Source organism: Amblyraja radiata, chromosome 23 (genome assembly GCF_010909765.2).
Source record: "Amblyraja radiata isolate CabotCenter1 chromosome 23, sAmbRad1.1.pri, whole genome shotgun sequence".
Lineage (NCBI taxonomy): Eukaryota > Metazoa > Chordata > Chondrichthyes > Rajiformes > Rajidae > Amblyraja > Amblyraja radiata.
The window spans coordinates 28,067,451-28,091,379 of NC_045978.1; the positions used below are offsets into that span (position 1 = coordinate 28,067,451).

Genomic DNA, 23,929 nt, shown 5'->3' on the forward strand with positions numbered 1-23,929 from the left:
TTTTATTATGCCATTATCATCATACCTGTAACACACACTTTATTTGAAAACTCTCCTTTCATTCTTGTTTAATAATATCAATGTTCAAGATGTGATATCATAAGGCAATGAACATCTGCACAATGGTCGACAAGGCTTGGTTCAGCTGTGATAACCAGAGGGTGGTGCCTTTGAAAATTACCCACAAGGGCAGTGGAGGCTGTTACCAGTGCATCAGGACAGATATCAAATGATTTTTGTACTTTAAGAGAATCAAAGGAGAATCAAGGGTCGTTCAAGAAAGTGCAGTTGAACTAAAAAAAAACGATTACATTACTGATAGGTGAAATAGGCACTATTCCTTCTCTGGGTTTCTGTTTTCAGAGATACAGCATGGAAACAGGTCCTGTGGCCCATTCCAACCTTCGACCACCCATTGACACTAGTTCTGTTATCCCATTTTCTCATCCTCTTCCAACAAGCTACATTAATGCAATAACACAACAAATAAAGATACAATAATCAATAGTAAAATACATTAATAATTAGTAGTGCTGGGTAACCAGACCATAATAGTGCAAAACCTATGTACAGAGTACAACCAAAACGTAGTCCATAGTAGATCATAGTTGTATGGAGTTCAGGTTGCAGCTTAGTGTTCAAGAGCGAGATGGCCACTGGGAAGGAGCTGTACTGGAACCTGGTGGTCACCATTTGCAGGCTCCTGTACTTTATTCCCCATGGTGGCAGTGAATTGAGAGCATGTGGATCTTTGCTGTCTTTTTGAAGCAGTGCTTCCTGTAGGTTCCTCCAATGGTGAGGAATTCACTACCCATGACTGACTGCAATATCTAGCACATTTTGCAACCCCCATTCCAGGGGAGTCGTTACCAAACCATGATGCAACCCTTCAGTTTGCCCTCTAATGTACCTTATTGAAGTGCAATAGAGTGTTCAACAAATCTTCTCAATCCTCAAAGGAAGTAGAGGCATTATTAGCTTTCTTTCTGACTGCATTGATGTACTGGTCCAGACGGATCTTCAGAGATAAGCATGCCCTGTACCTGGAAGTTATTACTCTCTCCATTGCTATCCCATTGAAGAAGGCAGGTTCATGGGTTCTCTTCCTGAAGTCAACAATTGGTTTTGCTAACATTGAGCAAGATTGCTGTTCTGGAACCAGATTATCAATCGCGCTCCTGTACTCAGTCATCATTACCCAATATTCATCCAGCAAAGGTGGTATCATATGCAAATTTAAAAGGCACTGTAGTTGTGTCCGAGTACACAGTCATGGGTATAAAGACATTAAAGAAGGGGCTGAGCACATAACCTTGAGATGCTCTAGTATTGATGGTTATCAAGGAGATAGCATTGCCAATTCCTACAGATTGTGGTCTACCAACAAGGAAGTTAAGGATTCTATGGCATAGGGATGAGCAGAGATCCAGCTCCAAGAGTTTGATGATAAGCTGAGAAGGGATGATGGTGTTGAACACCCAAGCTGTAATCAATGACCAACTGTCTGACGTAAGTGCCAATATGGTCCAAGTGGTCTTGTGCAGAGTGGGGAGCCAGCAAGATCACATCTCCATTTGATCTGTTGCGGCGGTAGGTGAATTGTAGTGGATCTAGGTCCTTACTAACACAGGAGCTGATGTGAACTATAACCAACCTCCCAAAGCACTTCACCACAGAAGTGAGTGCTACCAATCGGTATTCATTGAGGCATAGCACCTTGCTCTTCTTTGGCACTGGTATTATTGATTTCCTTTTAAAGCAGATTGGGACCTTAGACTTTAGTAGTGAGAGGTTGAAGATGTCTGCAAAAACTCTAGTCATTGGGTCCGCGCAAGTTTTAAGGGTATTCTGACATCGGCCTTAGCGACTGGGATGACCTTGTCATCAGGGGCTGTCCCCCCCCCCCCCCCTCCCCCAACTCCCAAAAAGGTACAACCGATGTTCTCCCTTTCAAAGTGAGCATGAATGCATTGAGCTCATCCAAGAGCTGTCACTTGGTTTTGCTTTAAAGGAAGAATTGGCAAACAAGCTCTGTAACAGCTGGCAAAGTCTGAATGATCCTCCAGTTCAGGCCAAAAGTTTGTTTCCTCGGTAGCCTTAGAGGTTGTGCCTAGTCAACTTAGATAACCCTGCATTAGACTTGACCTATTCCTCAGTAGATTGGGAATCTCGTGACTGATCCAAGGCCTCTGTTTAGGGAACACACTCCTCCGCACATTTCTTTATGAAGACGTAATAATGTGGTACATGCTTTCAGGTCAGTTGCCAAATCCTTGAACATCACCCAGTCCACCAATGCCAAGCAGTCAAAGATTTGCTCCTCTGGCTTATCAAACTAGGTCAGTTCCTCACTACTGGAACTGTTCTCTTCAGTCATTGCCTATACACAGAAAGGAGGATCATAGCCAGCCGATCAGTTTTTCCAAAATTAGGGCAAAATATATAACGATCTTTGATGGTGGTGGAGTAGTCGTCGAGATAACTGCAGGAATCATACAAGTGGTAGTTTGGAAATTACCTCTTTCAAACTAGCCACGTTGAAGTACCCGACTACGATGGTGAACGTGTCAGGGTAAGCGTTCTGGTGTTTCTTGACCATGGAGTTTAACTCCTCAAGCGCTATCTGAACATTTGTCCGGGGTGGGATGTAGATTGCAGTCGTAATGACGGAGGCTAAATCCCTTGGGAGTAGAAGGGTTGGCACTTCACCGTTAGATGTCTAGATTTTTTCACGGCAATGCACAGAATCTTTTACCAGTGTGGAGGAATCAAGAACCTGAGGACATAGATTTCAGCTAAGGGAAGTAATATATAATAGGAACCCAAGGAGTACAAAGGGGGTGATGGGTATATGGAATGAGCTGTCAGAGATTGTAGTTGAGACAGGTACTTACTATAACAATGTTTAAAATACATTTGGACAGGTACATGGATAGGAAAGGTTTAGAGATGCGGGCCAAACTTGGGCAGGTGGGACTAGTGTGGATGGGGCATCTTGGTCAGCATGGGCAAGTTGGGCTGAAGGGCCTGTTTCCATGCTGTATGTCTCCATGAGTATGTTTCAGGTGTGAGGAGAAGGAGCAGGACAAGACTTATTTGTCAGAGCACCACGAAGATTTTATCATGGAACAGATGCCACCGCCTCTCTATTTACCTGATAATGCCGTCCAGTCCATGATACCTTTGTGGATAACTCAGAATAAGCATGCCTCTGTGTAACAAAGTACACAGCATTCCTTCAAGTCCTTTTGTTAAAACAGTATTGACCTGTAGACTAGATGGGGCAAAAGATACCCGACGACTCAGTAGTTTGTGCAGTGCTATGTTCCTTCCCCTGATTTTCCTGTAGTTCCGTATGCTCTTGAGGTTCTTTGTGGCCTCGTTTCATTTTGTCGTTTCATTTTAAGCAGCCATGGTCCCTAGATTTATAGGAGTGAGCGAACAATCCCTGCCACTCAAAGATGCCTTCAGGAAATACTCACTTTTCTTTCCATCCATCTGATAATTTCCTCCCACCATGAAGTTCAGAATGGAGTCCATTACTACAATTTGGCATGGGGGATCATGACAGAAGCCTCCTTGTGGCGATCTCTGGATGCGATGACGTGATGCCCACTCTGTGACGCATTGGGCCACAACTCTGTCAACAGGTTGGACAACGACAGAAGCCAACAGCGAGCTACATCGTCTGACACACGAGCGAACAAACGAACGCGGTATCTGGCATACGAATGAGCACCTACCCAACAAATTCAAGGGCTTCAGTGTTGGTGCAATGAAAAACTGAGATTAGTTGGTTTGTTATCTCAATGGATTTGAGGGTTTTGGCAAAATTGGTATTGGTGATATCCCTCCAGCGCATTTTCTACTTACCGTAGGTAAACCGCTCCAGGACACATTTGAGTGCAAAATCGCTACCTCCTATTGCTCAAGGGTGTTGTGCTGGGTTGTGGGTATTGATTTTCATATTTCCTTGCTAAACTGACTGGAAGGCCATGCTGAATTTCATCAATGATGTCTGCCTTTGCTGTGAGATGGTCTCCAGGAGATGGGAAGTAGTCCATGTTTTCCTAGAGTTTCCCCGTGAAACTTTGTTGTCAGATGTTGGTTTTGTACTAAAGGGGCCGGTGACTGAAGAACATAGAAACATAGAAATTAGGTGCAGGAGTAGGCCATTCGGACCTTCGAGCCTGCACCGCCATTCAATATGATCATGGCTGATCATCCAACTCAGTATCCCGTACCTGCCTTCTCTCCATACCCTCTGATCCCCTTAGCCACAAGGGCCACATCTAACTCCCTCTTAAATATAGCCAATGAACTGGCCTCGACTACCCTCTGTGGCAGGGAGTTCCAGAGATTCACCACTCTCTGTGTGAAAAACAGGAACCTGCGACCTGCAAATATTCAGTGTAAAGTCTGTTCTTTTGTGAGCTTTAGCGAACGTTGTTAAATCAGTCAGTCTTAGAACATGCACATGGTTCTACACCGGTGGAAATCTTGTTGGAGCCATTGTGTGGAATTGTGAAAGAGTTTTGGGGCAATGACACAGCCTTGCTTGAGATTGCTCCACAATCGTGAACCCAGAGTTAGGATTGTGACTTGCATGTCTTCATGAAGCCAGCACAGAAGGTGTGGAAACTCCAATCAAAGAAGGCGCTTTATAGTCCCACCCAGTTAACAACTCAAAATCAGTGGTGACTTCAAAGACAAGCTTTACTTCAGTTTAGAGGTACAGCATGGAAACAGGCCTGTCGGTCCACCAAGTCCATGCTGGCCATCGATAACTAGTTCTATCTTATCCCTCTTTCTCATCCACTCCTTGCACATTAGTTAGGGCCAATTTGCAGAAGCCAATTAACCTACAAACCCGCACATCTTTAAGGTGTCACACCCCATGCAGTCACATGGAGAACGTGTCAACTCTACACAGACAGCACCTGAGGTCGGGATCAAACCCAGGTTTATGATGCTGTGAGACAGCAACTCTACTAGCTCCACTGCTGTGCCGCCCTCAAGCTATGGACAGTGCTTCTCCCTGGATTTCTCTTGCGGTCATTGTAGTGAACACCATGCTTTTTGATGGACAGAATCTAAAACATGATGCAGGCAGCAGCTCTCCGGCTACTGGATGAACACTGTGACTTTCCACATAACATACAAGAGATATCCTTGTAGTTACCAGAATCAGTCATCTACATTTTTGAAGATTGTAATAAGTACAATGAGGAAACATAGAACAAAGAACTGCAGATGCTGGTTTATACCAAAGGTAGATACAAAGTGCTGAAGTAACTCAGCGGGTCAGGCAGCATCTCCAGAGAAAAAGGATGGGTGACGTTTCATGTCCGACCCTTCTTCAGCCAATGAGACCCTCTGATGTGAACAAGGAAATTGTGGATTTGTAATTAAGTCTCGTCAGTGAAAGCAAGACTGGCCAATTAGACATGCCTCATGTAAAGGACAGACATGGCTGTGGTCTTCAAAGCTTACTGCAACTGCTCATTTCCCTTCTGCCTTTGTTCAGTTCACCTTTCATGTAATGAGGTGGGTCTTTCCGAGTATTTCTCTTGTACTTTATCCTAACAGCAGGGAAGAACCAGCTCACATCATGAGTATCTTTCATTCCTCAGATCCCCACAGATCTATATATTAGCCCCCCACCATAAACAGCTAGGGTGTCGGGTGTCCAATCCTACAATGGTAGGGTCTCCAATCCAAAAAAGCTTCACAGTTTGAGATAATCAACTTTTTAATCAGCAGGTCCTCTTTATCACAATAGTCCCGATTCATCTTTGTAGTGTGCTGCAAAGAAAGAGAGACGTGGAATCCACCATCCTTACCTGATCTGGTCTACGTGCAACTTAATTGTCTTCTCAGTTGGGGAGCAATTAGGGGTTTTCAATAATGCCAGCTTTGCCGGTGATATACACATCCTGTAATCAAATAAAAACTCAATTAACGATAGGTCAGAATGTTTATGTTATTGAATTTTATAAATAAGGTCTGAAATTTCTGGTGTGTGCAAATTCTGAACTCAAATTTTTAAGAACTCTTCATAAATGGATGGGTTTTTGAAATCAATCGTATTTCTGGCATCCAACATGGCTATGAAGTCTAACAGCTACACTTTGCTATTGACTACAGAGGTACATTGCATCTGCTTTAAAAGCACACTTACAAACCAAAGCCTTGACTCAGAATTATATTCAGAATTGATAGAATTAGATATCAGAGCCTCAAGATAGTAAATATTGCTTTAAATAACATTTTTTCTTCTCCACCAAATTGGAAACAGGGCAAAACTACCCTACCTCAAGCCAGTGCTGCACAATTGTCTGAAGCCCTGGATAATGGTCTACTCTTTCCAGTATCTATTACCCCAGAAATTCTAAGGTTACTGTTACTTATCCAGCTCTCTGCCCATTATAACTGCTGACACTGCATTTCAGACCCTAAACATTTGCTGTGTAAATGTCATCACACAAGGCTTCTTTTCACCTTAATTCTACGTCATTTGGTTCTTGATACCTCCACCAACAGGAACAGTATTGCGTAATCTACCCCATTCACGCACTTCGTGATTTTGACATCTCACATTCCATGGCAACATCTTCTATTCCAAAACAACCATCGCAGATTCTAAAATTTTCCAGATAACTGAAGTATCTCAACCACAAGTCGCTTGGTCAATCTGGATTCAAATATATGCACCTTGTTCCTTTAATAGCACCCAGAACTGGACACAATACTCCAACAGCAGAACAAGTGTTTTATAAAGCTTCATGACTTCTTTGGTCTACTGCTCTACTATATCTCTTTTGAAAGCACAAGATCCAGTATGCTTTTTTTTAAAGCCACTTTCAACAATTGATATTGCCACTTTTCATTCTTTATAGCAAAATGCAAACGATTATATCTTAACATTAAACTTCATCCACCTACCTCCCTATTCCACCAACCTGTCAATGTCTCCTTGAAGATTAATACTACCTTCCCGCTGAGTTATTCCAGCATTTTGTGTCTACCTTCCAGTGTTCACACCAGCAAATTTGGAAATTATACTTCATATGCAAATCTGAATTAATAATCTAAAAATGGTCCTCGTATCTACCAGTGGAAGTACAGTGCCCTCCATAATGTTTGGGACAAAGACCCATCATTTAATTATTTGTCTCTGTACTCCACAATTTGAGATTTGTAATAGAAAAAAAAAAAATCACATGTGGTTAAAGTGCACATTGTCAGATCTTATTAAAGGGTATTTTTACACATTTTGGTTTCACCGTGTAGAAATGACAGCTGTGTATATACATAGTTCCCCTATTTCAGGGCACCATAATGTTTGGGACACATGGCTTCACAGGTGTTTGTAATGGTACCCGGACGTGGCGACGAAGGATGACAAGTAGAAGCAAAGAAGTGGAAGCCAAATAACAGAACGGAAACAGCTGAAAATCCAAATAACCGAAAGCGTACTAAGCCGAAAAGCCAAATAACCGAAAGGGCAGGACGCCTAAAAGCCAACTAACCGAAAGGGGGGGGGGGGGGATGACTAAAAGCCAACTAACCAAAAAGGTGGGACACCTAAAAACTAACTCACCGAAAGGCCGCTATTCCGAAACAGCAACTAACCGAAACGCCGCTGTGCCAAAATGCCAAATAACAGACATGAAGTCGCCGGGGGGCGGGACTTGTCAGCGATTGCTCCAGACTCCAGACTCCCGCGTCCATCACATCACTGGCCGGGGGAGACGGGAGGGTGGGGGTCATTTTCCCATGCAAGACCGTCCTGGGTTGGAGGGTGACTGGGCACTCTGAACCCGAGTACCAAGTTGTAAGTGGCCGAAGGAGCGCATCCCCTGGGACAGCCCCCACTCTCCCACGGCCACGACCGCCCTCCGCCTCGTCTCCCCCGTGCGGCCGCACTGTGACAGGCTGTGGGTCGAAAGCGCACCAATTGCTGACAAGTCCCGCCCCCCGGCGACGTGATGTCGGTTATTTGGCTTTTTGGCACAGCGGCCTTTCAGTGAGTTGGCTTCCAGGTGACGCGGCCTTTCGGTTAGTTAGCTTTTCGGTCTAGCAGCCTTTTGGTGAGTTGGCTTTTAGACGTCCTGCCCTTGTGGTTATTTGGCTTTTCGGCTTCATTTCCGTTAGGTTATTTGGCTTCTACTTCTTTGCTTCGGCTTCTCGTCCTTCGACGCTACGTCCGCACACGGTTTGTAATTGCTCAAGTGTGTTCAATTGCCTCCTTAATGCAGGTATAAGAGAGCTTTCAGCACCTAGTCTTTCTTCCAGTCTTTCCATCACCTTGGGAAACTTTTATTGCTGTTTATCAACATGAGGACCAAAGTTGTGCCAATGAAAGTCAAAGAAGCCATTATGAGACTGAGAAACAAGAATAAAACATCAGCCAATCCTTAGGCTTGCCAAAATCAACTGTTTGGATCATTAAGAAGAACGAGAGCACTGGTGAGCTTACTAATCGCAAAGGGACTGGCAGGCCAAGGAAGACCTCCACAGCTGATGACAGAATAATTCTCTCTATTATAAAGAAAAATCCCCAAACACCCATCCGACAGATCAGAAACACTCTTCAGGAGTCAGGTGTGGATTTGTCAATGACCACTGTCCGCAGAAGACTTAATGAACAGAAATACAGAGGCTACACTGCAAGATGCAAACCGCAGGTTCGCTGCAAAAATAGGATGGCCAGGTTGCAGTTTGCCAAGTACTTAAAAAAGCACCCACAGTTCTGGAAAAAAGGTCTTGTGGACAGATGAGACGAAGATTAACATATCAGAATGATGACAAGAGCAAAGTATGGAGGAGGGAAGGAACTGCCCAAGATCCAAAGCATACCACCTCATCTGTGAAACACGGTGGTGGGGGTGTAATGGCCTGGGCATGTATGGCTGCTGAAGGTATTGGCTCATTTATCTTCATTGATGATACAACTGCTGATGGTAGTAGCATATAGACACATCCTATCTGTTCAAGTTCAAACAAATGCCTCAAAACTCATTGGCCAGCAGTTCATTCTGTAGCACGACAATGATCCCAAACATACTGCTTAAGCAACAAAGGAGCTTTTCAAAGCTAAAAAATGGTCAATGCTTGAGTGGCCAAGTCAATCACCTGATCTGAACCCAAATGAGCATGCCTTTTATATGCTGATGAGAAAGTTGATGGGGACTTGCCCCCAAAACAAGCAGAAGCTAAAGATGGCTGCAATACGGGCCTGGGAGAGCATCACCAGATAAGACACCCAGCAACTGGTGATGTCCATGAATTGCAGACATCAAGCAGTCATTGCATACAAAAGATATGCAACAAAGTACTAAACATGACAACTTTCATTTGCATGACATTGCTGTGTCCCAAGCATGATGGTACCCTGAAACGGGGGGGACTATGTATAAACACAGCTGTAATTTCTATAGGGTGAAACCAAAATGTATAAAAACGGCCTTTATTAAAATCTGACAATGTGCACTTTAACCACATGTGTTTTTTTCTATTACAAATCTCAAATTGAGGAGTACAGAGGCAAATAAATAAACTCTGGGTCTTTGTCCCAAACATTATGGAGGGCACTGTATATGGTCCCCATATACTTACCTCCACTTTCCACAACAAGTACTGTTTCTTGTTATTTAGCCTATTTCTCAGCCATATTGCAATTCTGTCTCTTCTCTCGGCAACATCAGATGCATCCATCCAAACCAAATGTAACAATTTTAATCGTTACTTGCCTATCTGGGATCTCTTTATCAATTTTTCATTTGTCTAAATTTGGTACATCTTCATATGCTTGCACTCCACCAGACTGATATTCATTTAAGACTTCCTTCTTGTTTTTTAAAGTGCCTCAAGTCTTCTATTGTCATTAATTGATTTATGGGCAGTACACATGGCAAATATAAATCTTTAACACTTCTTTATCATGGACATTGGAGTTGGAAATTGTATTGTTGGAAATGCACACAGGCAAACAAGCATATTCTATCACTTCTGGTTCATGCCTTACACAAAGTGGAAAGGCTTTCGCAAATCAAGAAGTGATTAATTTACCCATTTATCTCTCGACTTGTAACCAGTAACTGGGCCTTACTGATCTTTGACGAAAAAAAAATGTCTGACCCCACACATGGGTGGCTCATTTTGTTAAAATACTGACAACAAGTAACATAGGGATGGCCCACACATGAAGGAAGCTACCCTCATCACAAAGGGCGAGTATCCAAAACAAAATGAGATAATGAACTGGTTAACCTTCCTGGTGCGTACGATGAAGCAACAAACCCACCACTGTGTCCAAAATTAACTGTGACATTCCACAACAGTCTCACCATTGTTTGCATATACATTCAGACCCTGCAGCTCTTAATGCCAATTGATTTTTAAATGTAAAATCCTGGGAATTAAAGGAAAAAAATAAAATCTTAAAAACCCAGGAAATAGAAGTTATTAGTCAGATGAGGAAAGAAACCCTCCAGCGTTCAAATGGGGAGCTATGCCAGAGAAAAATCCTCTGGTCTCTAAACATGTAATAAAAATGCAAATACCCTGATCAAAACATCAATATTATAGCAGAAAGATGATGTAAAATGACACAAAACTAGATCAAATAGTTACTTTCCATTGAATTTTATGAAGCGGCTTTGCACAGGTCAAAAGATCCTCTGTGCCAAGTAGCAACCAAAAGGTTCCAAAGAATGGGAAAGTTGACAAACACCATGGCTTGAACTTCCTTGCTGTATTATTATGATTCACTGAACAACAAAACTGGTAGAAAGGGGACAGAAAAGATAATTCAGCCCTTCAAAAAGCTCAAGCAAGTTAGATACATCCAAGTCTTAACTAGCAACTTAAAAACGACAGGCACGCAAGAGTGGCATTGAGTGCAATCTCCACGCTTCTGCAGATTGTCAATGTAATACCATCAGTAGCTTACAGTTTAGAGGAAGGCAATACTTTCAGTATGCTTACCTCTTAATTTTCACTACTTTGCTTATCATATTACACAGTGCTATGAAGCTGAAATTCCCCGATTAGTGGCCTAACCCCTGTACCCATAGCACTTTACCTAAAAACACCATAACACCTTCAACTACAGTTTAAAGTTCCCTACAGGGAAGACTAATATTTCTTCTCTGGAGACTGCAAAACATGACAACACACAATGTTAGGGTGCAACCAAAAGTAGGTAGAATTCCTGAGCTGACAATATAGCAGTTAATTGTTTTTGACTCTGCCTGTGGTCAGTCTCCAAGATCCATAACTGGAGCTTAGTTTGGGACATAACCAGAAGTGCCAAATGCTGTTTGCAGACACAAAGCCACAACTTCTCACCCCAACACTAGTTCAGAATTCAACTCTAGTTAGCTCAGCATGGAGTACATGGAGCAGAAGAAAAGCTGGAGATTAAGATCGACGGCACGAGCAAAGGGTAGAATGCTGAAAATGAGTAGGACGGCTTTAGTGGTGTCTCCAAAACTTCTCCTTACTGCTTGTTCGTCCAGAGGTGGGGGAAAAACAGCACCAATTCAGGTACTAAAGCTGTGTTTTTTCTTAATATTGTTATAATGGTTGTTTTAATAAAGAACAATAAACGTATTAATAATTTAAAGTTACAAATAATTCAACAAGGGCAGCATGGTGGCACAGTGGAGAGTCGGCATGGTGGTACAGCAGTAGAGTTGCTGCCTTAAAGCGCCAGAGACCCGGGTTCGATCCCGACTACGGGTGCTGCCTGTACGAAGTTTGTATGTTCTCTCCTTGACTGTGTAGGTTTTACCCGGGAGCTCCAGTTTCCTCCCACACTCCAAAGTTCAAGTTTGTACGTTAATTGGCTTTGGTAAAGATTGTAAATTGTCTCTGGTGTGTAGGAAAGTGCTAATGTACGGAGATCTCTGGTCGGGATAGTGGGCCGAAGAGCTTGTTTCCACGCTGAATCTCTAAGCTACACCAAAAAGGAGCTCAACAAAATACCTGCAAGTCTGAGAAAGAATGATAAATTTCCCTATAACTGCCCCACTTTGAATCTTATACTCATAAAACGCGGGGGCTTCGACCGGCGGCTGCAGGAGATTCGATCGCCCCGACGGATCGATCGACTGCCCCGACCGCGGGAGAATAACGAGGAAGAAGTTTTGACTTTATTGCCTTCCATCAGTGAGAAATATGCTGTGGTGGATGTTTTTGTTAACTATTATGAAGTTGTGTGGCTTGTTGCATTTTTTTTTAGTAAGGTTGTATGGTAATTTGCATATCACTGTACTTAATTAGTACACGTGGCAATAAAATACCTTTGAAACCTTTAATTCTCTTTTCACTCTCAACCCTTGCAAGATTACATAGTCAATGAGAGAAAAAAAAGGACATAACTCCAGCACCAAAACATCCAGTCCCTTTCCCCATCAAGGATGACATCTGTCCAGAGAATTCCGAGGATGTCATTAATTATCAATAGAGTTCACTATAAAGGCTAGATTATCCCAGTGCCACAATCTGACGTTGGCTCATCACTCAAGACCCATCTACCTGCCAGTATCCAGCATTTTAAAAACTGTTGCGGGAACTCAGGGGATCACCCAGCAACTGCTAACGGAAATGACTAGACAACGTTTCAGGTCAGGACCTCTCTGTAGGCTGATGGAGTGGAGGGAAATAGCTGTAGAAAGAGGCGTAGGGATAGGGGTTGTCAAGAGCTAGCACTTAACAGGTGGATCCAAGTTTAGTTTAGAGATACAGCACAGAAACATGTCTTTCGGCCCACCGAGTCAGCGTCGAACAGTGATCCCCGCACATTAACACTACGGACAATTTACACATACACCAAGCAAATTAACTACAAACCTGTACGTCTTTGGAGTGTGGGAGGAAACCGAAGATCTCAGAGAAAACCCACACGGTCACGGGGAGAAGGTACAAACTCCTACAGACAGCACCCCATGTCGGGATCGAACCCGCTGCAAGCGTTGTAAGGCAGCAAGTCTACCGCTGTGCCACCGTAACGCCCCTAAGTGAAGTGGGGTTGATTGGCAGACGAGTCAAATCAGGAAGAGAAATGTGATTTTCCTTAAATAAAGATGGTAACTAAGACTGGAGGGGATAAGTGGATGTCAAACGGGTGCAAATGGCAGAAAGATTAGGAAGGTGTAGGTTGAGGAGATAAACAGGTGGAGGAGGGGAAAGGAATTGGGTGACGGGGCGGAGGGAGCACTGGAAAGAAAGGAGAGCGTGTGGGGATGGGAAAAATCAAAACCTGGGTAGATGAGAGGAGTGGTTACCTGAAATTAGAGAATTCAATGTTCATCCCGTTGGGCTGTAAGATTGCCAAACAGAATACGAGGCATTATTCTTCCAGTTTGTGTGTGGCCTCACTCCGGCAACAGAGGTGGTACAGGACAGACTGGTTGGGGATGGGAATTAAAATGACAAGCAACCAGGTACTCAAGTTGGCGCTGACTGACAAAGTGGTGTTCGGCAAAGTGATCACCTAGTCTCACGATCTCACTGATGTGGAGGATGCCACATCAAGAGCGTCAAAATACAATAGACACGGTTGGAGGGGGTGAATGCAAACCTCTTTCAATTGGAAGGACTGTTGTTGAGGGAGGTGGTGTAGGGCATGTGTACATTATGTCCCTCTTTATTCATACAACTAACATCCTCTGGGACACAAACTATTTAATATTTTGTCAGAAGCTACAAACTAACAATACATCCTCTCCCTACATCGTATTATGCTGTCACGGAATAGAGATTGTATCTATTGTACAAACTGAACTATAACTTGTTTTGGAACTAGATAACTTAGAAATGGCAAATGAAGGCCACCAATAATACAATTTCATTGGTCACAAAAAAAAAATCCTATATTTCCCATTCCCACAAAGTACAATAGTTCCTCAAACAGCTACATTGTTATTGGGTGTTTCAGTAAAAACAAATTTGCATTACACAATAGACAAGAGACAATAGGTGCAGGAGTAGGCCATTCCACCCTTCGAGCCAGCACCGCCATACACTGCGATCATGGCTGATCATACACAATCAGTAGCCTTCACCCCATATCCCTTGATTCCGCTATCTTTAAGAGCTCTATCTAACTCTCTCTTGAAAGCATCCAGAGAATTGGCCTCCACTGCTTTGTGAGGCAGAAAATTCCACGGATTCACAACTCTCTGGGTGAAAACGTTTTTCCTCATCTCTGTTCTAAATGGCCTACCCCTTATTCTTAAGTTGTGGCCCCTGGTTCTGCACTCCCCCAACATTGGGAACATGTTTCCTGCCTCTAGCGTGTCTAATCCCTTAATAATATTATATGTTTTAATAAGATCCCCTCTTATCCTTCTAAATTCCCGTGTATACAAGCCCAGGCGTTCCATTCAACTTATCCCGGGAATTAACCGCGTGAACCTATGTTGCACTCCCTCAACTAATGTCCTTCCTCAAATTTGGAGACCAAAACTGCACACAATACTTCAGGTGTGGTCTCACCAGGGCCCTGAACAACTGCAGAAGGACCTCTTTGCTCCTATACTCAACTCCTCTTGTTATGAAGGCCAACATGCCATTAGTGTTCTTCACTGCCTGCTGTATCTGCATGCTTACTTTCAGTGACTGATGTACAAGGACACCAAGATCTCGTTGTACTTCCCCTTTTCCTAACTTGACACCAGATAATAATCAGCTTTCCTGTTTTTGCCACCAAAGTGGATAACCTCACATTTATCCACATTAAACTGCATCGGCCATGCATCTGCCCGCTCACCCAACCTGTCAATATCAATATCAGTTTTATTCGTCACTTGCACATAAAGCTCTATCTAACTCTAACTGATCGGCAATTAAAGTCAATTAACAAAATACATTAATAATGAAGGCTCGATGCGACAGAGCGTCAGATCTGCTGCAAGAGAATCAATGCAGAAAGAGCAAAATCCCATATTGGGAGTAAAAATTGGCAAATCCTCCTCCATTTTCCACGGTGGTTGGGACCTCAACCCTCCAGAGCCCCCGCTGCGGACGTCCAGATGTGCAGACAGGTAAAAGTCCAGAATCGGCTCTTCCCCACCTGAGACCGCGGCTTCAAGTTGGTGTAGGCAACAGGCCGGCAGTCGAAGATTTAAAGTTCCCGCCGCTCCGCAGCCAGAAGCACTGCAGACCATAGGGCCGGCGGTCAGAGCTCCTTTCCAGGGGTCCCCGGCGAGGGACCCCGCTCCTGTTGGTAAGTCCCCGCTGCGCCTGCGGTAAAAGTTGGCCGCGCGATCGGAGCTTTTTCTCCTCCCGAGTCCCCCACGAGGGATCCCAGGCAGTGGACGCCGCGCCGGCTGGAGCTCTGCAGACCGCGGCTTCAGGCTGCCGCGGGCCAGCAAACGGAGGACTCCCCTCCGGCGACCGCCAGCGGGGGCTCGCGCGCTCCGCGGCGAGAGTCCGCGCTGTGCCCGCCGCTGAAGCCCCGGGCGGTTTTCCGGGAAAGGCCGCGCCGATCCTCGATGTTAGGCCACGGGGGAGGCGACATGGAAAAAGTCGCCTCTCCGTGGAGGAGGCGATCAAAACGATTTCCCCCTTACCCCCCCACACAAGACACACTAAGAAACATTAAAAACATACATGCAAACACAGTGTCAAGACCAGTGTCAAAACTCAAAAAGAAATGCAAATGAATCACTCTTTCACCGGATTTGTACATTTCTTTCTGAAACTCAGTTCAATTGAAAATTGTTTTATAAAGCTTTTCAAAACACACACCCATACGAAAAATAAAGGGTAGACTGGAATTATCTGTATATTAAGGGTCCCACCGCAACATATGAAAAGATATTCCCAGATTCAAGTGCCCCCACATTGTTATAAATGCCCTGAGACCCAGGGAATTGCAGCTGTTGGAATCATGAGCTAAACACAAAGTGCTTGAGAAACTCTGTGGGTCAGGCAGCATCTGTGGAGGAAATGGACAGGCGATGTTTCAGATTGGGATCCTTCTTCAGAACAAAAGTATCGGAAAGCTTCAGAAGAACTCTTAGGAAAAAAAATTGGCAAGTTGCAACATTTGACTCAAGGCATTGGCAGTATAAACTCAAAGCACCAGAACATCTTTTGAATGTGCTCTGCTGGTGAGCATACGCATGGTCTCATATCTCTAGCTGTACTAAACTTAAAATATGAACAAGAAACACTATTCCCTTGGAAACATTACCCAAGCTTTGAAAATATTTGAATTCAACTAACCATACAAGCTATATTCAAAAGTTCAATTTGTGCCTTATTTCTTTAATTTCAGACGATAACCACTTTGATTTTGGTTGCATCCTTCTGCTTGTCACATTCACCCATTTTGATCAGCATAACTTTATAAAAAGCGCTGCATAGTTGCAATGAGAAATTTTAAATCAATAGACGAGGCCGGGGCTCCAACACCAAGACCCGGTGCGTGGCCTTGCATCACCCGGCGTGGCTTTAATGGCTGCGGGACATTTAACATCGCCCGCCGGGGGCTTTGACTCTGACATGGGGGGAGAGGGGAGTGCAGGGGAGAGATATGTTTAAGTTTTGCCTTCCATCACAGTGAGGAGGACTCACTGTGATGGATGTTTATGTGAATTGAATTGTGTTGGTGTGTGTCTTGGTTCTTTTTTTGTATGGCTGCAGAAACCAAATTTCGTTTGAACCTCATGTGAGGTTCAAATGACAAATAAAAGGTATTGTATTGTATTGTATTGTATTGTATTGAAAGCTTATCACAACCCACTGTTCAAAAGGCATTCGAACACAAAACATAATCTATATTATTTCTTTATGGGCTCTGCTTATGTTCAGAATAGGGGGAAAACCTCACCAAATTCGACAGATGCACCTTAGAAAGCATTTTATCAGGATGCATCACAGCTTGATTTAGGAACAGCTCCATCAAGACCACAAGAAATTGCAGATGGAGCACAGACCATCACACATGCCAACCGCCGTTCCATTGACTCAATTTATATTTCACAGGGCGGGCAGCATAATCAAGGGTGAGTCACACCATGGCCACTCCCTCTTCTCCCCTCTTCCATCAGACAAAAGGTATAGAAGTGTGAAAACGCATGCCTCCAGATTCAAGGCCAGTTTCTTCCCAGCTGTTTTCAGGCAACTGAACCATCCTACCACGGCCAGAGAGCAGACCTTAACTACTATCTATCTCATTGGGGACCTTTGGACTATCTTTCATCGGACTTTCCTGGCTTTACCTTGCACTAAACGTCACTCCCTCATCATGTATCTGTCCACTGAATAGCTCAACTATAATCATCTTTCCTCTGGCTGGTTAACACCCAAAAGCTTTTCACCTCGATACACGTGACAATATACTTAACTGAACGGAAATGACAATCCAGGCCACTGAAATGCATTAATTAACAATGTGACAGAGCTTTGTAAAGATAACTACATTAATTAAACAAAGCACTGAAGAATCATTACAAAGATTAGCTGAAATTTTCAACATCTCAGAATGAGATTCTGCCTAATAATAAAATACCCACCAAACATACACATCTCTTGCTTCCACTGAATATAGAGACTATTTGGTTTTATTGCCATATTTTAGAATAATCTAAAATGAATTGTTATTTAAACAAAATTCCAGAGTATCCTTAAAATTCATTTTTTAATACCTTCAAATGAAACTTAAGATTGAATTCTTTATGTGGAATAGTGTAAAATCTATGGTTCCTGATCTAAATTCTGCACAATTTTGTCGTTGCTCTGTTCTATTTTCACGCATATCTGCAAACTGGGGCCCAAGTTGGTGGCATGAAAGGCAATATCTACTATTTTTATCAAACTGAATTTTACATGTACAGTGTGCACAACGAATCTCTGGCACAGAAACATTCCAAAAACTGTTCAAATGCAGCTATTACAATCCTCCACATTGAGCAGACCGATCACTGTCATAACTGACCGACCTTGAGGCTGCATTCTGCAGTCTGTTCCTATAGCAACCACATATTTCATCGACTCCGGTCCGCCTATGGAAAACTCCTAGTATGCAGGCACAGAACAGTGGCACGACACAAATTTAGTTTTCACTCAGGATTCAGAAAATATTATCAGGGCAAGATGGATTTTTATACTGTGACCCTGATCACCAGTATTAGAGCTTTCACTTCAAACCCATAAGATTCAGGGAAGATGGCGTGAGTTGGGGGTACATAAAGCCCATTATCCACCCCACTGTCCAATCTCAATCCAATTTTGTACCCTCCATTTCTCTAGATACTGGCATTCAGCAAGGCAAGACCATCTCCAGAGAAGTGACCATTTGTTCCAAGAGTGCAACATGTCAGCCAACTTCTTTCGAGCAACTTGATATGCCCATTACCGAAATATACTGGCTCAGACTTTGCAGGAAGTACTGGCAATATTCTGCCACATAACTGCAACCAGGTTTGGAATTACTGCACACGTGGGTGTGATTCTCAAAGTCTTAAACATTTTGCTTGCCATTCACCAGGATCTACCAGCTGTGCTTTGCAATATAGAGGGGAAATCCACCAGCAATACTTGTATTAGGCTAGAACTGAAACAAGTATTGCGTCCCCTTTTTTTTTTAATGCAAAGGGACGTCTAACGAAATATGAATACGAGGAGATTTACATTTTTGAATTAATCAAGTTTAGATGCTCATTTGATTATTTTAAAGAGTTGCAAGGTTAAGTATTGCAAGAAAGAAGACAAAAGAGACTGCAGATGCTGGAACAAAAAAATAGATCACTGGAAGAACCTCATGGGTAAAGCAGCACTTTCAGAGGAGATGTGGATTGTAGTCTGGATTGCAAGGTCCAGACATGAAATGTCAGCCCACATATTTCACAACCATAGATACTGCATTTGTTTCTCTCTGGTTCTGTTTTGGGTGAAGTATTTTAAGGATCAATTAAAAAAAATGTTAAACTTCTTTACTATTGGGATTTGAATATATTTTAAGCATTTGAGTGTCAGAGATTTATAAATGACATCATGTCAGTTTTACGAGTTGCGTGGCTTTGCCAGCTATCAGAAGTATTTTTCCTTCTGTTTTGTTGTGGGGCCTTGTCAAGCCAGCCACGTACTATACTATGCTTTCATCATTCAACCCTATATTCCCTGGTCTTCATCCCAAAGGAACGATCGCCCCTCATTAAAAAACATTTACGCAATCGCAATATGCAAAATCAATGGCAATCACAGTCAAGTACTGAATAAAAATCCAGGCCACCATCACCAAGACTTCAACCTGCTGTTAAGTTGCGAAAATTTGTTCTGAACATCATCTGAATGTTATTACAACATTGAGCACGTGTAAATTAAGCAAAATTCAAACATGAAACATGGATGCTGTCTTCAATATTTTGGAAGTTACATTCAAAACTGTCAGTTAATACAGATGAAGGGGAAAAAATCATCTGAAATTCTAAGGGGAGTAAGAGGCGACCGTGGCTCACAAGGGAAGTCGAGGACAGTATAAAACTAAAAGAGAAGACGTATAACATAGCAAAGATGAGCGGGAAGCCAGAGGATTGGGAAACTTTTAAAGAACAACAGCAGGTAACTAAAAAGGCAATACGGGGAGAAAAGATGACATACGAAGCTAGCCAAAAATATAAAGGAGGATAGTAAAAGCTTCTTTAGGTATTTGAAAAGGAAAGGATTAGTTAAGACAAATGTGGGTCCCTTGAAGACAGAAACAGATGAACTTATTATGGGGAACAAGGAAATGACAGACGAGTTCAACAGGTACTTTGTTTGTGTCTTTCTTAATGAAGACAGAACCAATCTCCCAGGAGTACAAGGGGACAGAGGATCTAGGGGGGCGGAGGAACTGAAGGAAATTCACATGTCAGGAAATAGTGTTGGGTAGACTGACAGGACTGAAGACTGATAAATCCCCAGGGCCTGATGGTCTGCATCCCAGGGTACTCAAGGAGGTGACTCTAGAAATCGTGGACGCATTGGTGATCATTTTCCAATGTTCTATAGATTCCTGGGGATTGGAGGATAGCTAATGTTTTCCCACTTTTTAAGAAAGGAGGGAGAAAGAGAATTATAGACCAGTTAGCCTGACATCTGTGGTGGGGAAGATGCTGGAGCCAATTATTAAAGATGTAATAGCGGCACATTAGGATAGCGGTAACAGGATCGGTTCAAGGCAGCATGAATTTAGGAAGGGGAAAACTTGCTTGACGAATCTTCTTGTATTTTTTGAGGATGTAGCATGTAAAATGGATATGGGAGAGCCAGTGGATGTGGTATATCTGGACTTTCAGAAAGCCTTTGATAAGGTCCCACACAGGAGATTTTGGGCAAAATTAGAGCACATGGTATTGACATGGATAGAAAATTGGTTGGCAGACAGGAAACAGGAATTAATGGGTCCCTTTCTAAATGACAAGCAGTGACCAGTGGGGTGCCACAAGCTATTTACAATATATATATATTAATGGTTCAGATGAAGGAATTAAAAGTAACATTAGCAAATTTGCAGATAACACAAAGCCGGGTGGCAGTGTGAACTGTGAAGAGGATGCTATGAGGATGCAGGGTGACTTGGATAGGTTGGGTGAGTGGGCAGATGCATGGCAAATGCAGTGTAATGTGGACAAATGTGAGGTTATTCACTTTGGAGGCAAGAACAAGAAGGCAGATTATTATCTGAGTGATGGAAAAGGGAAAGTACAACAAGATCTGGGTGTCCTTGTACATCAGTCACTGAAAGTAAGCATACAGGTACAGCAGGCAGTGAAGAAAGCTAATGGCATGTTGGCCTTCATAACGAGAGGATTCGAGTATAGGAGCAAAGAGGTCCTTCCGCAGTAGTGCAGGGCCCTGGTGAGACCACACCTCGAGTATTGCTTGCAGTTTTGGTCTCCTAATTTGAGAAAGGACATTCTTGCTATTGAGGGAGTGCAGCATAGGTTCACGATGTTAATTTCCGGGATGGCGGGACTGTCATGTGATGAAAGAGTGGAAGGAATGGGCTTGTATTCACTGGAATTTAGAAGGATGAGGGGATCTTATAGAAACATAAAATTATTAAGGAATTGGACAAGCTAGATGCAGGAAACATGTTCCTAATGTTGGGGGGTCCAGAACCAGGGGCCACAGTTTAAGAATAAGGAGTAGGACATTTAGAACCGAGATGAAGAAAAACCTTTTCACCTAGAGAGTTGTGAATTGGAATTCTCTGCCTCAGAAGGCAGTGGAGGCCGATTCATTGGATACATTCAAAAGAGAATTAGATAGAGCTCTTAGGACTAGAGGAATCAAGGTATATGGGGAGAAGGCAGGAACGGGGTACTGATTGTGGATGATCAGCCATGATCACATTGAATGGCGGTGTTGGCTCGAAGGGCCGAGTGGCCTACTCCTGCACCTATCTTTCTATGTTTCAAACAAAAGTACCGTGCAAGCTCAATAAAATGTTCCTCATTATTCTGCGATTTTGGATAGAAGACAATAATTACTACGTTGAGAGAAATTAGGTAAAGATTTGATTCACTTATAACACTGATGTTAGGGTATCCCCTGAATATGTGTTTTGTATCAAATTTGCACTGTATTTAAAACAGTACACAGAGTACAGCACAGGAATATCAGCCCACAATATCTGTTCTGAACATGATGCCAAGATAAACCAATCTCATCTGCCTACATATGATCCATGTGCCTCCATTGTCTGCATATTCACGTCTACCTAAAATCCTCTTAAACGCCACTTTTATATCTGTCTGACGCCAAGCCTGGCAATACATTCCAGGCACCCACCAACCAACCTCTGCTGAAAATAAAATCTGCCCTGCACATCCTTAAAACTTAGCCCCCAGTTAGCCAACGAGGCTGGCTCTCTCAAATACCAAACATTTACCCAATTGTTTTGGATAGGTTACTCCAATTAAAAACTAAAAGTATAGTAAACATTTCAGTCAAAAGTTTTAAGTCCTAAATACTGCCGTTACTATATTGACAAGCAATTACATAGTCAAGATTATTAAATTAACAACAGTAATTTACAGTAGGGTGGGGTCACTTGACAGCAAATCTGAAGCACCAAACATAACAGGAACTATTTGATAAAAGGTTACAGTAGTTTGTATAAATAGACCTAAGGAAGGATGTTGTTGTTTCACCTTGCCTGGTCATATATTTTGAGAGAACAAATCCGATTCTGAAAAAAATGTAATTGCAAAACGAAGCTAAAGGATTCCTTTAAATGCGAATTTTAAACAGAAAATTAATTTAGAAACTATATTTTTAAGTAATCTTCATTCTTTCTGCTCAACATTATTCAGTTTGGATATGAGAGATGAATTCCATTGTAAGCAATACACTCACGCTCACAATCACCCTTTGGCTATAAAGTAAGCATTCATAAATCTGCATTTGACCACCTATTGAAATTCACAACAACATTTTAAAAGAACTTGCAACTACATTTATTTAATTCTGCATACTCATATTTCAAATCTTACTGTACATCTGACATTAATCGGACTACTTATTTCTTGCTGGCCTTCAGTATAATTAAGCATGTACAAGGCAGTGTGGCGCAAAAGAAAATGGCACACATATTGAATTCATTAGTCGAATTATAGTCCATCCTGACAAACCGCCATTTCTTCAGGTCGTTTTTTATCATGACAAGCTCTAGGACTCCTGCTTAAGCTTTTTGCTCCATCTGTTAATGAGACAGCACAAAGATCATTGTGAATTCCTGCTGGTAACATCAGATTAGTAAGAGTTGTTCAGCTTTCATTAAAAACTGATTTAAACTTCTATAAAATAATAGGCAGAATAAAATAAAATATGTGCTATGGCTTACTCATAAGCTATTTTTGTAGTGAGAGGAGAGGGGGCAGGCAGGAAGGAGAGAAAGTGCAAGAGGGAGCAGGCAGAAGGGAGAGAGCGAGAGAGCGAGAGCGAGAGCGAGAGCGAGAGCGAGAGCGAGAGAGAGAGAGAGAGAGTGAGAGAAAGAAAGGGAGCAGGCAGAGGACAGAGAGAGAAATAGGGGCCATGAAGAGGGGAGAGAGAGAGAGAAAGCACATGCAAGAAAGGGAGCATGCAGAGGGGAGATAGAGAGCATGTGAGAAAGAGGGGGCAGGTAGAGGGGAGAGAAAACGCACAGCAGAGAGGGCAGGAAAGAGGAAAGGCCACACGAGAGAGGGGTAGATAGAGGGGAGAGAGAGTGCACCAAGGGGACAGGCAGAAGAGAAAGAGAGGGTACATGACCACGCTTGTTGGGGGGGCAGGCAGAGGGGAGATAGAGAGCGCGTGATACAGGGGATAGGCAGAGGGGAGATAGAGAGCTGAAGGGAGAGAGAACTCACGCAATGGCCAAACAGAGGGGAGAAAAAGCACTTGAGGGACAGGCAGAGTGGGGGGAGAGAGCGACAGATTGCGTGGCAGGCAGAAGGGTGAGAGCACAGGCAGGCAAAGTATTTCAAATTCTTGTTACGGTGAATTAAGAAAATACCATGAGCTGCATTGTATAACTTACATGTTATGAAAAGTAATTCGGGAAAAAATATTACAGTAAACAGAGGCAAGAATAGTGGAAACCACAAGAGCAATGTGGAATGTCACAATGAGAAAATTACATGCATGGGTCAGGGAAGAGAAGCCTAACATGTGATACCCAGCAATTTTACAAAGTCTTCATAACAAATAGATTAAGTTTAAGTTTCATTTTCTACAGTCAAACAGCATGGTAAAACTACAAAAAGTAATCCCAAACCTAAAACCAGCAATTTATTGTTGAAAAAACTTCCAGCGAAGATAAAAAAGACCTATTTGTTTTTCATCATGAGGGATTTGGAGCATGTGCAGGCAGAGGAGATTAGATTAACTTGGCATCATGTTCGCAACGGGTCACTTGACTCTCAGTGTGGTACTGTTCAAT

The 23,929-nt window shown here is 42.8% G+C and overlaps 1 protein-coding gene across 6 annotated transcripts in view; it reads right to left on the bottom strand.

The window, feature by feature from the left end:
• Positions 1-23,929, bottom strand: part of ncoa3 (nuclear receptor coactivator 3) — a 209,252-nt gene that overhangs the window by 167,962 nt on the left and 17,361 nt on the right. For 5 of the 6 annotated variants that reach the window (XM_033041878.1, XM_033041883.1, XM_033041875.1 and 2 more), the window contains exon 2: positions 5,844-5,936. The exons of the other annotated variant lie outside the window; for it this stretch is intronic. The gene's annotated coding sequence lies outside the window, so the exon portion shown is untranslated. The remainder of the gene's footprint in view (positions 1-5,843; positions 5,937-23,929) is intronic. 6 annotated transcript variants of the gene reach the window in all.